The sequence below is a fragment of the Mustela nivalis genome, assembly GCF_964662115.1.
Source record: "Mustela nivalis genome assembly, chromosome: 2".
Classification (NCBI taxonomy): Eukaryota; Metazoa; Chordata; class Mammalia; order Carnivora; family Mustelidae; genus Mustela; species Mustela nivalis.
This window is the reverse complement of record NC_139021.1, coordinates 171,605,443-171,617,792: the sequence shown is the minus strand read 5'-3', so window position 1 is coordinate 171,617,792 and position 12,350 is coordinate 171,605,443. Positions and strand designations below refer to the sequence as shown.

General features: G+C 44.5%; 1 protein-coding gene across 4 annotated transcripts in view; it reads left to right on the top strand.

Moving 5' to 3' along the window:
- The window catches only part of ABLIM1 (actin binding LIM protein 1), a 299,644-nt gene that overhangs the window by 109,875 nt on the left and 177,419 nt on the right, over positions 1-12,350 (top strand). The gene's annotated exons all lie outside the window — the stretch shown is intronic.

Here is a 12,350-nt window from a genome sequence, read left to right as displayed (position 1 = left end):
CTTTGTAGCATTTTCTCGGTATTTCTGCTTCCCGCACCTTGCTCCTTCTTTAGCGTGATTCAGGTACTTGCGCTATTTGCCGTACTCGAATATAAGCCCATCGAGGGCTTACTAGGCATCTTTGACCTCTAGCCCACCTTCAGCCTCTCAGTGGTGATGTTACGCATATTGTAGATGCTCAGTGAATATCTGTGAGCATAATGAATGAGTCAACTGTTGTTCATTTCTTTTCATGATTCCCTGATTTTTACCCACTTTGCTTTCAGCGGCGTGATGCTACAGCTTACTGCCATTCTTAGGGCTTTTGTGCTTTTTCCTGTGTGTGAACGTGATGGCCAGCAAAGCCTACTGCTAAAGGCTCAGCACTCTAAGGGTATTTTATTCAGGAAGAGAAAAACTATATTGTGCAACCCAGATCCAAAACCAAGAGCGATTGAAGTTCTAAATATTTCTCTTCCCATCCTCCCTCTAATCTTCGCAAACCCTAACAAAGCTTATACGTATGCGGCGTGTTTTCTAGCTTGCTGGGGACTGGGAGGAAGGGAGGAAGAGAACAAAACTACCTTCTCTACCTCTTCAGAAATACAGCCAACTTGAGACATGGCGTATTTTAAGACCAGCACAGTCTTTGATTGGATTGTACAAACGTTCGTCTGCGTGAAAGTCTTTAAAGAGATCTCACGGATATACGTAAACACAACAGGGCATCATTATAAAATGACTCATTGCCATAGAACTCGAAAAAGGTTATAAGTCACATCCTCCTCCCTAAAACAGAACTGCGGGCTAACAGAAATTTGGGGTCCTGTTTGTTGATGAGGCGGTGGTTAGTTCGCACACCTGTCAGGTGAGTTCAGGCAAGTAGGTTCATTTACATATTCTAAAGGAGGAAGCGCATTAGCACAGTGTGTGCATACGAATGCCATGATGTTTGTCCAGAAAAACGATCCCGTGAGTCACCGATTCTCTTGAGAGAAGAATCTATTCTCTTTAGAATCTGTCTCAGATGTAAAGTAAAGGACTGGTCGAAAGTGATCAGAGGATCAAGACCAATTTTTCTTTCTTTTGTGTCATAAAAATATGAATAACTTAGGTTGTCTTTTGTTTTGAACACCCCCCAAAGCACACCCCGAGACAAGGACTTGAGGGCAAGTTATTGATTTAGGAGGTGATCCAGGAAACGCGGGTAGGAGAGTGAAGCTAATAAAAGGTAAATTATCAAACTAGTTACCCAAGACTACCCAGGCAGCCCAAACTGAACTCCTTGGGAACTCGGGGAGGTAATGTAGACTGTGCCTCAGAAATATCCCAGCTGGGGCATTGCTCTGTCTGCAACCTCCCCACCAGTCATTGCCTGGAAACAGCTTCCAGATGCATTAACTCACCCATCATGAGGTTTCTAGTAACCAGGTCTGAATTGTAGAAGTGGATGCCAAGGAGATACGAGCAAACAAATGAGGGGAGAAAGGATAGTCTGAGAAGATAAAGAAGTTTCATAGGAACCCAGGAAATGCTGAACCGCCAGGTCTCCAGAAGTATAAAATTCCAGTCCCTTCCAGGACTATCAGTTCAGTTTTAGGGAACATCCTATTCTCTTCCCTCCCAGCTGGCTTCCTCTGATACTGTTCCCCTCAGAATTTTGGTAAGGTGGCCTCCTTGCCTGGACTTACCTGACCTTTTAATACAAGTACCCACCACTGACTGGGACTTTTCTCTATGTGTCTTAGTTCAGATTCCCAAGAGTGAAAACCTAGTTGGCCCTGCTCATCTTTTTCAAGGCGGAATATAAACTGTAAGTGTTTGGTCAGCTGATGTACGAGTTTTCCTATCCCTCCCGCCTTCCAGGGTCTACTAATGATCCAGTCAGCCATGGCCAAGGCAAGAAGTCATATGGCTCAGTACCTATGCAAAAGAGGGGGAGAATGGGAACAGAAGAGGAGTGGATGGGGCAGGGTCCCCCCAGGCATGTAGTTACACCTGGACAAGACTCTGTGTTGATAAGTGAAAGTCTTGTCATGAGTATTTTCATGGCATTTCATGAACATATAGACTAAATAACTGTAAAGCTAAAAAAATAAAAACAACCTATGTGGCTATCCTTTGAACTAGTGTATCCTCTTTCTGGAGGAAAGATACTACGGAAATCCTAGATATAAATAAAGTAGTAACAATTTCAATTTTTGAACTAAGCATCTGGAAAAAAAATAAAATAAGCAGTAAAAAGGCAAAGGTATGTCACCTTCCTTTTCTTAAAGAATGCCGGAGATACATTTGCCTTAAGTCTAAGAAACGAGGGCGGACGTTTAAGACAGTCATGAGATCGAACCTCAGCTCTCAGCAAAGACGAAGCAACTGGGTGGTGTGCTTTCAGACTCTTCTAAAGGACGCCAACACTGAGAAGCTTGGCTGGTCTGGCGCAGGTCACTCTCTTCCTGCTGGGAAAACCAGCACAGTCGCCCTCTGGGCCTTGTCTCCCACCCAGCTCCTGGTTTTGTCCCTCTGGTGTTGTTCGCACGTTGTGCTTTGCCTTCTTTGCTCAGGACATTCCCATTTTCTTCTAGAACCATAGTGAGCCAATGTTGTTGTTAAACGGTTTTACCAAGAAGGGTGTGTGGAGGTGTATTTCCTGAGCGCCCTGTGTTTGTGGTGGTTTGCCTGTTGCCTGTATGAACCTTTTGACTGTGCATGTGAAGTTCTTGGGAACCTTTCCTTCTCCAGACTTCCAAGTATTGCCCCATGGTCTTCTACACATCAGTGTTGCTATTGAGAAGTCGGAGGTGAGCCTGAGCTTTTTCTCTTTTTCTGGGTTGTAGGTTTTTTCTGCCTGGATAAATGGGGAATGATACCCTGTGACATTCAGAAGCTCTGGCTAGGACTTGGACTTAGCATCCTATGTCAAATTTTGCCAAAATATTGTATCTATATTCGTTAAATCTGTTAAGTGTAAACCTATTTGAGAGAGAGAAAGAGAAGGCACAAGCTCCAGACAGAGAGAGAGAGAGAAGCAGACTCTCCACTGAGCAGGGAGCCTGATGCAGGGCTTGATCCCAGGACCCCAGTATCATGACCTGGGCCAAAGGCAAACACTAAACTGGCTGAGCCATCCAGGCGCCCCTCAGGATGTCCTTGTGGGTTAATCTTTGAATATAGCTTCTCTCTTTTTTATGTTCTCCACATCTAGGACATAAGCGTTTTTTAAAGTCTTCCTTTATTTTGAACATCTATTGACTCCCACTCATTGTTTTAGGTGCTTTGTTCTGCATTCACTGAGATCAGTTCAAGCCCATTCCTATGCTAAAAAGTGGATATTGTATTAGTGTCTGTTCTTTGGTGTTTCATTTATTGCTATTGATACTATCTTGGTCCGCAGCGTTCATTCCTTATTTCTACCATCTTTTCCTTCATCTCATTTTGTCCTGATTTCATCTCACTCTGAAACTCTTTTTTTTTTTTTTTTTTTTTAATTTCATGCATCAATGCAACATTTTGCATCTTTGCCCCCTCTCCTTTCCTCTGGTCACCACACAGAAGCCAGGACAATCCTGGCCAGGAAATGACCATCATATTGTTCACCTTTCTCTGCTCAGAGCCTTCCTGCCTCACTCACCTATAAAACCCAAGGTCTTTGCCGGGACCAGTGGACCCCACCACCTCCAGCCTCACTGGCCCCCACGGGGCCTTGAACACACTGGGTGAGCTCTACCTTATGACCTTCACTCTTAGCATTCACGCTTTCCGGGGGGTTCTTTACACAGACGTCACACTACGCACACTCCCAACCCTATCAGGCCTACTCAGATGACACTTTCTCAAAGAGGCTCTCCTGGGCCACCCACTTAAAACCCCAGTTCCTTCCCCCAACATGTTCTTCTCCAGCCTTGATTTTCCCCCCAGAGTTCTTACCATTTATGTATTTTTTACTTATATATTTTATTATATCAGCAACCCTCCCCCTAACTGGAATGTAAGCTTCATCCAGCAAAGATTTCTCTTTTATTTGCTGTGATATATCCCAGCACCTACAAGAGGGTCTGACAGTAAGCACTCAGTCGGTACCTGCTGGATGAGTGAGTGGGTTGAGAAGAATAACTTTGTCTTCCTGGGAAGCTTTCCTGACACTAACATCCATTCTCACTTTAATGGTGGGCATCGCATGCCTTCTCTCATATGGCAGCAAAGGTCATATACCAAAGTATTGAGAGGTACTAAAAGTCTTCAAGGCATTATAAGTTAAGTCCCCCAGATTCAGTATTTTCAAAAGGCTCCTGATATCCTAAAATGGTTTTGAAAACTGGGATTTTACCATTTTCAAGTCTGTCCTATTTTGTTGTAAACTGATGAAGCAGTAAGAGGCTAGACCATAACAATGGTTATTGCCTTTCCTTGTACTGGGGCTCGGCGGGGGGCAGTTTCATCTCATACAGAGCACCTCTCGTCCTCACCCTTTGCCTGGCACAGAATTTGCAGGGCCCTGTGCAAAAGGAAAATGTGGGGCACCTTGTTTAAAGTACAGAAATCAAATACCACTAAAGGTGCTAAAATATAGGGGTGCCTAGGTGGTTCAGTCAGCTAAGTATATGCCTTTAGCTCGGGTCATGATCCCAGGGTCCTGGGAGCAAGGCCTGCATCAGGCTCCCGGCTCAGCGGGGAGTCTGCTTCTCCCTCCCACTCTGTGTGCGCTCACTCTCGTGCTCCAATAAAAATAAATAAAATCCTAAAATATATTATTTTAGGATTATATTATATGATGTATTATTATCATTCCACACTCTTTTTCTGAAATATATTATTGAAATATAACATGTTATTCCACACTCTTTTTCTCACCTTGTCATGGTATTTTTATTTGCTATTAAATGTCCTAAATAAAGTAAAATTTCATTTTTAAAATTTTATTTATTTATTTGAGAGCGAGAGCATAAGTGGGAGGGGCAGAGAGAGAGGGAGAGAGAGAGAATCTGAAGCGGACTCCATGCCCAACGTGGGGCTCGATCTCACAACCCTGAGATCACGACCTGAGCTGAAACCGAGAGTGGGCAGCCCAACCAACTGCACCACCCAGGTCCTCCTAAAGTAAAATTGTAAATTTTTAACATGAATTGGGCCATTCATGTTTATATTGTGTGGTGCTCATTTTGAATGCAAATAGAAGAGCATTTAGCTCATATGTGGAATCATGGAAATTACACCATCTCATCGACTATAGATCTATATGCAATTTATTCTTTAATGAAGAGTAGGGGGATGCCTGGGTCCCTCAGTCAGTTGGGTGTCTGCCTTCGGCTCAGGTTGTGATCCCAGGGTCATGGGATGGAGTCCCACATCAGGCTCTCTGCTCAGTAGGGAGCCTGCTTCTCCCTCTGCCTCTACCCCTCCCCTGCTTGTGCGCTCACTCGCCCGTGCTCTCTCTCTCTCTGACAAATAAATAGATAAATAAAATCTTTTTTAAAAAAAAGTAAAATAAAGAAGAGGGAAATAAAGAAGAATAAATAAATAATATTAATTTTATTTTAAAATATATTTCTTATTAAATAAACTTAAGTTTATTTATTAATAATAAATAAATAAATAAAGAAGAGGGAAATATACACACAGCTCAACTATTTTAATTTTGCCTCTTGATGCGCACACATTCTGCTGGGCTCCCTGTCTTTGCTTGCTGAGAGCCGGAAGGGAGCAGTGTTTCTTCTATGTCGTCATTTTCAATGTAAGTGGTTGGCTGATATAAGGAGGTAACAAGAGTCAGAAAGGATAGGGTAGGGTTCCTTGGCTAGTTGTTTTCTGGATCACCACTGCCTTCTGTCTGGATTTCAAGCAAGTATTCCAATCTAAATGGAAATTGCTCTCTCAGCGTCCCTGTTTATTCAGTGGTAGACGTCACTGCGCTCACCTTGCGTTTCCCTGCTCCCCGCGTGCATCTTGGGTCCACTGGAGTTCTGTGCTCATGGTGCGCTATAAACACCATCTGCAGATGGGTGGCAGGCATGATGTCACACATCCTGCATCTGTCTCATCTGCTCACACGCAAGCTCCATTGTCCCTCTGGATGTCATCTACAAAACACAAGTTCAGAGATAAAATTCTTACAAATACCAATGGGACAAGAGCAAAGCATTAAACCAAATGGAGGGCCCTTCTGAACACAGGTCCTGCATAACCGCACGGGCTGCACGCCCTTGAAGCCACCCGGTCCCCACCACCCCACAACTGGAGCGTATTATTACCGTTCACAGAGGAGACCGCTGAAAGCCAAGGACAGCAAATGGGCCCAAGGTTACTCAGCCTACGGCGGAGCTGGGGTTCAAACCCTGGCTGTGCTTGATCAGGCTGCCTATGTGACCAGCGTGACAGAGTGGCATAACCACTGGGTAGAGGGAAGACATCAGGAGTTTTGACCCATTTTAAGTAATTGCATAACCTTGGACAAGTCTGCCTTAGGACTTACTTTCCCTCTGACATATGCATCTTATAGGAAATTGATACCTATTTTTTCCCACATGTTACAGTGTTTTCCAAACAGCGTTGCATGCACAGCCCCTTCTGTCCTTGCAGCAAGAACTGGAGAATCCTACTGAGATGTATGTTGGGTGACAGTGGTGCCCTTCTGGGGGCAGCAGATGTGCTAATGGCTGTGCATGCCACATGCTTCCTTTGGACTGCCCCACAGAAGACGGCTGAAATGTCAAGGGAGAATGAGAGAGAAGTTATTTTCTGGGAGTGTGCCAGAGTGGGAGTGGGCATAATTAGAGTTGTAAGGCGAAATGGTGGGGTGGGGGGGGCGCGAATGCAGGCTTTGTAAACCCTGCAAACATTTTTTGATCCAACTCCCCCAATTTTTAAAATTGTCTTCCTATGTAAACCATAGAAATGCTAGTCCTTGAGAAGGATTCCACAGGACAGGTGATTGAATGGTATCTTAAAAGACGTGATATGGGGGTACCTGACTGGCTTGGTCTGTTAAGCATCTGACTCCAGCTCAGGTCGTGATCTCAGGGTCCTGGGATCAAGCCCCACACGGGCTCCCCACTCAGTGGGGATGTCCCTCCCCTCTCCCTCTGCCCTTCCTCCTGCTTGGGCTCTCTTTGTCTCTCTCTTTCAAACAGATAATAAAATCTTAGAAAAAAACAAAAAAAGATGTGACATGTAGATCTGGTATACTATTCTCCCTCGTCCAGCCAAGGTCATGATGCAGTTTACCTGTTTACCTATCAGGGCCTATCATAAGAAGTCCAAGAACTAACAAAGGATAAGGTATCAAGAGAAGATGGTTCTATACAAAGAAGGCAAAATACAACATCATTTCTGTTGTGCCAGGTGTTTTGGAAATGCCCGAGAAGTCAATGTACATTGAGAGTGTGTGTGTGTGGGGGGGCATGTACAGGGAAGGAGAAGCTCTTTCACGACCTCCAGTAAAGGGAAGGCCCAACAGAGCAAAGAGAGGGCCTATGGTTTTGGATCTTTCCTTGTGTGTGATAATATTATCTCACCCAGCTGGTATGCGGATTAGGTGAGGTGATAAATGTAAACAGACTAGAATAGTGGCAGACACATTATAAACATTCTGTAAATGGTGACAAAAGTAGTACTGAGGGTTTGTTAAGACGCCTACCCGGTTATATTTCTTTTCAGCTTGCTTTCTCTACAAGGTGCATTATGGGTTTGCATCTTCACAAATACTTTTAAGCAACTGCTAAATTGACTTACATATGATACTGAATTTACTTTTATTGTATTTGAGTTAGACTTTTAAGTCAGTCTACTTGACTATAAAAAAATGAAAAAAAAAAAAGTGAACCCTTATCTGGTATTTTGACTTACTCTGATGAGCTAGGGACATTTATTGTGAATATTCATCTAATATTGCTTTCCTACTCTGTGCCTATCACTGTGTGGATACAGATACTCACGTGTGATCCCTTCCTCAGAAAGCCAGGAGCCTTTTGCAAAAATAAACATGTAAATCTTCACTGCCCTATAGTCAAGCCCAGAGCGCTGGTGGCCCTAAGGACCAGGAGGAAGGGAATGTTGCTTGGGAAGCCATCCCAGTTCCCGATGACAGAAAGTGACCATCATTCTTCCCCACTACCTGTATTTCTACCTAGAAAATATTAAAGAAAAAAAGATAAAGCTAATAATAAGCTTTTTAAAAGGACCTTTTCCCCCAAGTAATTCAGAGCTATTTCTGTATTTCTTGTGAACTTCTCACATGCCTCCAATTAGGCTAAAATCCATGAAACTCTACTATCAAGAGATCCTTCGAATTCCGGTAATAGGTTCCAGTACTCATGTAGGGAAATGGCTTGTTTTATGTGCACTCTGCAGTTTATCTCTTCAGTGGATTATTTATAGGAAGGCTTAAATATACCTTAATAATTGTTCTTAAGCTGTAAACTATTGCTCAGGTCTAAATTCAGATCTGGCTTCTGAGAAGGACTGTGGGGGAAAGTTTTGCATACAAATGTGAAATGATTCTACTTGAGGAATTCATGGAAAAGAACTTTGCTGGGCATCGATTCCGTGAGATTCATATGGAAAAAATCCTAGGAATTCTCTGTTGAGGACATGAGAGTAGATCAAGAGGGCTCAGACATTTAGGACTTTGTCTCAGGCCATATGAAACTCTAGAATCATCACTTCCACTAAATTTCCGTTAAGATCGCAGTGAATGTCGGGATGATTGTTATTTTAGCCAACTGAGAGGGGTTCCTTTTTAGATGTGGCAGCTCGGTGTATAGCTGTGTCCGGACATCTCATATTCATTCATCTCCTGCTTTACATGCCAGTGTGCCAGGCCCAGGGTCCTTAGTCACTTAAGGAGCCGGCCGCAGCTCCAGCCTCCTCTGCAGAGAATCTGCACCATCAGATCTTGGGTGGGAACCAGGTGTCTGCATTTAAAGCATCCCTATTATTTTCATCTCTGGAGATCTGCAAACTATACCATTGGGGATCTAGAAAGTCACAAAACCCTACTTGGAACTCACAGCTTGGTGGTGGGTATGAAACCATTACTATAGTCCCAGATGGCTGGAGTTACTTAAAATGCTGCACATTTTAAGGGATGAACATGGCTATCATTTTATTCCGGGTATCAAGGAAATATTTAAATAAACTAATATACATAGACACTTCTGGACCTGCATACACTAACCCACCTAAAATGGAGGGAGCAGGCAATATCGTTGGAATCAGATGACAGCTGACTTTGAGATGAGGCCAAATTCTTTTGACCTTAATTTGGAAAGAAATGGGAACCCAGGTTTGAGACTCTAACCATATCAATTCTAAGGTCCTACCTCTCTGGTGTGGCATTCAGAGCCCTCTGCTGCTACCTAGCACCCAGGCCTTAGCTCGAGCCTTTCCCTCTTCCCCATGAACCAAGAGCTTCTTGACACCTTCTTGCTCCCCATGACCTCTGCTTGGAATGAATGATCTTACCCCCTTTCTTCACTCGGCAGCCCTTTCTTGTCCTCTCACTCCTCCTGGAAGCCTGTCCCAGCTCTCAGTTTGGGGTTCAGCAATGCCTGGAATCCTCGACACCCTACTGCTCTCTTGAACACCTTCCTAATTTCATGGAGCACATTCACATGTATGAATCCCTTCCAGCTGATGTTAAGCAATTCCAAAGCAGTGGTTTCTCTCTTCTTGTGTTCGAACTGCCAGCCCAGGAGTCTCTGGCACACAGTAGATGCTCCAGACGTGTCCACAGTGAGGGTGATTAACGTAAGCATGACCTAGAAAGCAAGTAAGGAACTCATTCTTGAGTTTTCTTTCAGCTGAATTCCTCTAGAAAGGATTTTGCATGTGCTTTTGCCCGTGAGTCCAAATGCATCGAGGGATGTGTGATACCCGGAAACCCGGGGTCCTGAAGTCACGGAGGGGTCCTAAAATTCCTGCCATACAGGTGCACAAGCAGTAGGCAATCTGTGGAAGGGAGAGGACGACGAGGAAGTAGGCTCTGCCAGGTGGCTTGTTCTGGTTGCAACATTTCCCTTTCCATTGGCTTCACTTCTGTTGAAATGATGTACTCTTGAGTTTTCGCCAAGAGTAGCTGTAGGCGAGCAAAGCTTTTCTCTCCCACAAAATGGTTCCTGTCCTTTGGTCACTTGTGGCCAGCCCTGACTTCATTTTGTGAGTGAATGAAAAGGGCGGCAGGGAGTCATTTTGGGTGAATAAAATGACCAATAAAACCTTGGGCTGGTGTCTGTATTATGAAGTCTTATCTCATTTGGGTGGAATAAGATGGAGATAAGTTTTTTGGAAATCATCTCTAAAAATAGGAACAAAAAGTCCTGCCATCTTGTGAACCTTATATTTTTCTTGATTTATTTTGCTGCACTGTAAAGTAAAAAAATTAAAAAGAAGAAAATATCAACCTTTTCGTTCTGTTCTCTAAGCTATGAACTATTCAGCCAGAGGCAAGGAGACAAAAACAATTTAGTTTTACGCTCCCACATTCCAAAAATAACTTTTAGTAATACCCTCTTTGGTTATCTTAAAAGTGCCGAGTGGATGCTTTTATCCTAAAGTAGCAGTGTCTGACTGTTGGGAGAACTTTAGCCATATGACTGTTATTTAGCAACTAAATGCTGGTGACTCATTCACTTTGTGGTGCAGGAAAATTCTTTCCATGGAAAACACAGGAGGGAGGGAATCTCTCTGAACCACTATGTAGTATTTTCCTTCAGAAAAGCCTGCTCTGAAAAATGAATAGCCACCAACTGTCACTCCAGGAGCTTAGTCCCTAAAGCTGCCAGAGAGCCTTTCTAAATCAGGGTTTCTGTACACTTCTGTTCGGAAGTGTAAAAAGGGACCAGTTTGGTTAATAAACCTCGGGATTAAAAACTGTCATGCCGAGTAAAAGAGAAATTGAACTAATTGCATTTATAGTATCTGGAACACTTACATAGGATTGGATTTGGACTAGAAACCCAACTATGTTTCACTGTCATGTACCAGCTGGGAGAGGAAAGGAGGGAGAAAGACGAGAGAGCTCGGTTGCCTTAGCTTTGAGCTGAATACCATGAAAGCCTTGTAGAGATGTGCCTCAGAGCCCATGCAGCAAAAAGGTAATAAAATAAATTCACCTGCTAGGCTCACAGCACTAAACTAATTCCACTTCTCTGAGGTTAATTCTGCTTGTCAGCATCTCTTTATAACCTCTGAGGGTGATCAGGGGTGGGAGAAGCAGCCGAGTACAGCCTTCGTGCAGGGAATCTGGGAACCTAAAGGGTTTGTCCCCTCCATGCCCTTGAGCCCCGCCCATCTCTCCCAAGTTGCAAGTTGCAAGTTCCAAGTTGCCGGGGTTGCTCTAACCCTTGGCTGGTACTACGTATGAATGGAGGTTGGAAAAGCTGCTTCAAGGCTCTTTCGCACTTAGGCTCCAGCTGGCTGCTGACTTAGGAAAAACCCGACCTGTAGGGCCACAGTGGGGGCAGGGAGCAGTGTGGGCCGAGTATGTTTCACAGAAAAGACGATTCAGGGTTTGGACAGGACTTGGCCCTTACAGGCTGAGACACTCAAGCTATTAATAGTAAAGCCTTGAGTCACAGATGTAGGAATGTCACAGCTGCTTGAGATCTGCTACTGTTACCCATCAGAAAACCAGCAGTAAAGGGCCTCCGCCCCCGCTCCCCCCCCCCTCCAATGAACCTCATGGGGCTATAAACAACCTCCCAGTCAAAGATGAGGCAGGTGCATTGACTTCATTCCTTTCTGCTACCCTGGCTCTCTCAGACCCAACACGTTACAATATTTGCAATAAATACAGTCTAATACTGGCTGTGCATTCTGGTTGGGAAAGATGTGTTGGCTATCTGCCGCTCTGCCGGAGTGGGGCTACAGCTGTCTTTTTGTCTCTTACTCATCACATTTCTCCCACGTGGTGGATGTAAGTGACGTGTGGCCGGCGGAATGATCTGAGTTCGGGAGACAGGTGCTGAAATGGGGTGGGTGTGGGCTTTGCGAACCCAGAGGTCCTCTGCTCCCTGGAACCCAACCTTTGACCCTGTGGGTCAGAAAGCAAAAGCTTTATCAGTAGCCACGTGGCTACGCCAGGCTGGAGGGGTGGGGTGGGGTGGGGGGTGAGTGGTGCGGATGCAGCTGTTTGCCCCCCACTTTTGTGGCTAGGGTTCCTCCCTCATACATGCATATATTCAAGGGGCTTGTCTAGAAAACTCCAAGGAAGCAGAGAGAAAGTGGACGGTCCGAATCCTACCTAACTGGATAAGTCAGATTTTTGCTTTGATCCTGAATTTGATCCTGGAAGGAACTGAATCCTGAAAGATCCTCTTCCACGGCTGGCTCTCGCTGGCTCTCCTTGTCCCCTCTGGCTTCTCCCCGACCTCCTCCCC